The sequence below is a fragment of the Apium graveolens genome, chromosome 2 (genome assembly GCF_009905375.1).
Source record: "Apium graveolens cultivar Ventura chromosome 2, ASM990537v1, whole genome shotgun sequence".
In the NCBI taxonomy this organism is placed as follows: Eukaryota; Viridiplantae; Streptophyta; class Magnoliopsida; order Apiales; family Apiaceae; genus Apium; species Apium graveolens.
Window position 1 is genome coordinate 207,602,015 of NC_133648.1, and position 5,555 is coordinate 207,607,569.

At 38.5% G+C, this 5,555-nt stretch overlaps 1 non-coding gene across 1 annotated transcript; it reads right to left on the bottom strand.

Annotated features, from left to right (window-relative positions):
- Positions 1-4,618: 4,618 nt before the first annotated feature.
- Positions 4,619-4,725, bottom strand: LOC141709527 (small nucleolar RNA R71). The gene has a single exon (XR_012570098.1). It is a non-coding gene; the product is annotated as a small nucleolar RNA R71 (small nucleolar RNA).
- Positions 4,726-5,555: the final 830 nt, after the last annotated feature.

Consider the following 5,555-nt stretch of genomic DNA (forward strand, 5'->3'; position numbering starts at 1 on the left):
AAGAAGCTACAGAAGAAACAACAAGTTCTGGTAAAGTCATCAAGACATCAACCTCTGACATAGCTCAAGTTGATTTAGACAAAATGAAAGTTGTTGATAAAAAGAAACTTCTATGGAAAAATGTCAAACCATCATATCCAAAGAAAAGCCAATTGCTGTCTGATTTCATGACTATTGGGTTAAATGCTAGAGAACCAAGAGACAGAGCAGGGCTAGGTTCTGATGAAGCTAAGATCAAAACAAGAGTTAAAGTTACTACTAGAGATCCATTTTTGTTAACTGATAGACCTCTTGAAGATGTTACACAAAAACACCTTGATAAGGTTATCTCTATTCAAGTGGTACTGGATGCTCATGACAAGCATAACGTCAAAGAAAATCTGATTCTATTTCTTGAAGATGGAAGGACATATCAAATGTCAGAATCAGATGTGCTGAACAAATCTCTGAAAGAACTTCAATTCTTTCATTATCTTTTAGAGATAAAGTCTGATATTACCAGGAGATGGTCAAATTTCATATTGAAGACCATAAGAGATAAAGCAAGAATTTCTGGTTCAAGGGTTACATAATTCATTCAAACATAGTTGAAGATGATGGAAGTGAAATTCTAGTGAAGAAGGATTCTGCTAAACTTGAAGTCATTCTGAAAGAGAAATGTCTGTGCTACAATGAAGATTCTTCTCATCCAAGGGTAATCAGACTTGTTGATGGTTTAGAAAGAAACCATATCTCTGCACTAAGGACTGCAATCTACCAAATTGGGAGTCAGGTGAAGAATTGAAACAAGTCAAAGCAACACTATCTCAAGTCCAGAGGAAAAAAGAAGAAAAGCTGATATCAAACTTTGTCAAGAATCACTTTGGATTCAGATTGACTCAGTGAGATTGGTAAAAGCTACAAGGACTGTAAATTATAGTTAATTGTCTATTTTAACTCTCATTGCATTTGTACTTAAAATGTTTTTGACATCATCAAATCTATTATTTTGCATAATTTACAAGTTGGGGGAGATTGTTAGATATATTTGAGATGTCATGTCTAATATGATTTATGTTTAGTTTTCAGAACTTAACAACATGACATATCAGGACTTACTGAAATCAGAACTTACTGAAGTCAGATTTTAATATCAGAACTTAAGGTATCAAAAGATACATATCAGTACTTACATGCGGGAAGACTTTCAGATAAGGAATGCGGCTGATTTACAGGAGAAGATCTGGACTAAAACAATAGAAGATATGCATGAAAAGAGTTAGAAGACTAGAAGACTTATAGAAGATATCCAATTGATATATTTTAGGAGACAAAATTATATTCCATATCAATTAGAATATATCTTGTAACTGTGTGCTATATAAACACATCTTAGGGTTTACATTACATGTGTTATCATTATCGAGAAGATTATACATTATAACCTAGCAGCTCTTAGTGATAGTTGTTCATCACTGAGAGAGAACAACAGTTCATATTGTAACAGAGTTTATTGAATATACTTGGCCTTTATTACATACTTGTGTTGAAATCGATTTAATTGTATAAACACTATATTCAACCCCTTTCTATAGTATTGTGTGACCTAACATCTTAGAAGGAAAATATGTCTTACAATCATGATGAAAGTTCTTATGATGGGAGTGATAGTGGATCTGAAGGAGATATTGAGTGCGACTACACTCAGTATGAATTCTACGTGCCCAGAAACGTGGTAGATCCTCCACGGGCTTTGGATATTGGAGGAACACCACTTGTACTCATCAGCAATGCTGATATCTTGGAGCATTTATATCGTATGGAAGATACCTTGAATATTTTTAATTAGAAGTTGAACACCGTGGAGCATCGTAAGGCAAGGAGAGGTGTCAGTATCCCCGCCATGGTCACGTTGTGGGGAAAGCTCCTATGGTTGAAGGAAACACTCAGGATGTTCGTGGCCAAGATAATGGAGGAAACCCTCGAGTCATGCCGCAACACTTGGAGTATTCTGACGATGTAGAGCCTATTGTGAAGCTTGTTGATGAGGATACTGATGAGGAAGAAAGTCCTTGTATTGACAATCAGGTAACCCCACATCCTCATAGATCTGGACGTATGATGTACGAGCGTCGTCATGCGGAAAATATTCAGAATCAAGATGAAGAAATGAGAGTTTTTCAACTCTGATAAAAAGGATTGACATAAGGGTGGGAGATGATGATTTGAGAATGTTACTGTTGGAATGAAAAAGGAAGGAAAAAATGGAAAAGTGAGGCCCCGTGATACAAATTGTGTGCCCCCACATTCCCAAAGGATGATAGGGCATGGCACCGCGAATATGAGTGTGCCCCTTCTCATGGCAGGATTGGGAATTATGGTCGAGGTTATCAAAGGAATGGTCGAGGAAAGAATGGATATCATCAAGGAAGGACACCCCCCATGGAAGGCGTGAGGGCGCGCCCTCAAGGGATGGAGGGGTCCCTATTATTGTTCTTGTTGCTTCTCATAGTGCCACTGGAAATGGATCGAGGATGCATCCTCCTGGTAGAGATGATGAATGGATTTTATATCTACTTGGAACGCTTCATTACAGGCTTAAGTTGGTGTTTTGGACTCAAGTTATTGGTATTTTTGATGTGTTTTTGTGTTTTTGCCTCTCAGGCATTAGTTGGAGGATGAATGAAGCTTTTATTGAATATATGATGAAAAGATTAAAGAATCTGAAGTCAAGTCCATTCCCAAATTTTAGAGGATCTCGAGAGCATAGCATGGACTATTGGATCGTCGAATTCTGATAAGCGGAACTCAACTTACAAGCAAAAGAAGAAATTGGAGCAAAAATCCTGAAGCACGACGCGCCCGCGCTGGGAAGCGTGGTGGCCGCGCTGAAAGAACAGAGATATGGTGCGCCTGCACTGGAATGCGGGGCGGCCGCGCCAGAAGGTCAGAAACAGAGCGCGCCCGCACTGGTATGCGGGGCGGCCGCGTGGGTTCGATTGGGCAGAATCCTGATTCTACTTGATTTTTAAGAGAATAAAGCCCTGATCAACCTGAAGCCTATATATTTATATATTAATTCATTTTTAAGATTAAGGAGACCTGGGGGAGCAATAAGAAGACCTAGAGAGCACGAGATGGCTATGGAGAAAAAGACTTTTGTTTTCTTTAATATAGTTGATACTTGGATGCTCATTTTCGATTTATCTTTAAACCCTAGTACTCTTATATTGTTTATTATCATGCTTTCATTGGAACCCATGGTGACGATGAGTTCGATTATGAACTAATCGTTATCGTGGGGTTCTAGCGGATTTATTTATGGATTTCTTTAGTTAAATTGTTTCGATACCTTAGTGTGTGATAATAGTATGATAACCTAGTATTGGTCATGCTTATTCATCTTATGTGCTAGCTAATATATAAGATAATGTGTTAATCTCTATTGAAGCGACAGTGAATATAGAGGTTTAGAACTTGCCATGCTAGCATAGGTTCATATGTTATTGTTATGCATGATTTATAGGTAATTTTACCCATCTTACTTGCCCTATGTAATCATGATAGATAACTTGCGCATTAAACCGTTATGTTTACAATTCTTATAGACATATAAGGACGAAGCATAATTGGTGTCTATTCAACTTATATCTCTTTTGTGGATGCTTGGTAGTAGGGTATTCGTACAACGAAAGTTGGCGTTTACTAGTTTCGTGTTATCTGATTAGTGTCATCATCATTACATGCTAAGGTTAAGAACAAAAAGGCTATTGAATGAAGTATTTAATGAAGTTAGGATCCTATATTTGTCATATATATTAATTCAACCATTCTTGTTCTCTTAGTTATAATTGTTAGTTATAAACAATCTTAACTTGTTATTTATCTTATCATTGAACGATAGCCATACCATTGTTGCATAGGTGCATATACCTAAGTTAACCTAAACCAGTCTCTGTGGGAACGAATCTGATCTATATTTTATACTACTTGTGAACACGTATACTTGTGTGAATTTTAGCGCGTGTTTTTGCCCTAACAAGTTTTTGGCGCCTCTACCGGGGACTCGGTGTTGTTAATTATTTAGTTTATGTACTTTTCATCCGTGATCGTTAAAGTTCCATGACTCAGATATTTTACTTACACTGATACTTGTTTTGTTTCAGGTACTCTAGAGAGCATGTATGTGAACACGTTCTCTATCTCGTGTCTTCGTTGAGGAAAAAGTTGAAGAAGAAGTTTTTGTTGCAATGGGAAAACCAGCAGCGAATCCGAAGGTTTTGATGGATTATTCTCAACCAAAGATTAATGACATTCAGTCTAGCATTGTCAGACCAGCCATCTCGGATAATACTTTTGAAATCAAGTCTAGCATGATTGAACGAGTGCAGAATTCAATCCAGTTTGGGGGTTCTCCAACGGAAGATCCCAATACGCACATTAGGGATTTTATAGAGATCTGCGACACCTTCAGGTTCAATGGTGTTTCTGAAGATGCTATAAAGCTGAGGCTTTTCTTATTCTCTCTGAGGGACAAGGCTAAGAGCTGTTACACTCTCTAGCAGCTGGTTCGATTACTACTTGGAAGGATCTTGCTCAGAAGTTTCTTACTAAATTCTTTCCTATGGCGAAGACAGCTGCACTCAGGAATGCTCTTACTCAATTTGCGCAGCAAACGAGAGAATCTTTGTGTGAAGCTTGGGAGTGCTACAAGGAGATGCTTAGGAAGTGTCCTCATCATAGAATGCCTGATTGGATGATCATCAATAGCTTCTATAACGGGTTGAGAGCACAGTCAAGAACCATGCTCGATGCAACATCAGGTGGAGCATTATGGGCAAAGAGCTATGAGGAAGCTTATGATCTAATTGAACTGATGGCTGCTAATGAATATCAGTATCCAACCCAGAAATTATCACAGGGCAAGATAGCAGGAGTTCTTAAAGTGGATACAACTACAACTATCATTGCTCAACTAAAGGTGTTGTCTATGAAGATCGATTCTCTGGCTAACTATGGTGTTAAGCAGATAACCAGTGTTTGTGAGCTATTTGCAGGTCCGCATGCGACGGAGCAATGCGCTGTATCTAGTGACTCAGCTCAGTTTGTGAACAACTTTCAGAGATCGCAGCAGCCAGTTCCTTCCACTTACCATCCTGACAACTGGAATCATCTAAACTTCAACTGGAGCAACAATCAGAATGCGGTACAACAACCTTATCAGCAGTTTGGATCCAAGCAATTTATTTCTCCTGGTTTTCAGCAATAATTTACACCAAGACAACAACTTAAACTTCAACATCAAACTCATGGAGGTGCAGGTCTATCTTCGAATGAAAAATATGAATTGGAGGAGTTGCGGCTTATGTGCAAAACCAGGCTCTTATATGCGAAAGCCAGGCTGTTTCTATCAAGACTCTGGAGAACCAAATAGGGCAAATTGCTAATGCCTTATTGAATCGACCACCAGGAATGCTTCCTTGTGATACAAAATCCAATCCAGGCAATAGGGAAGTTGAAGAACAGGTGAACGCCGTCACCTTGAGGTCTGAAAAGGTCACAAGCCCCCAAATTCA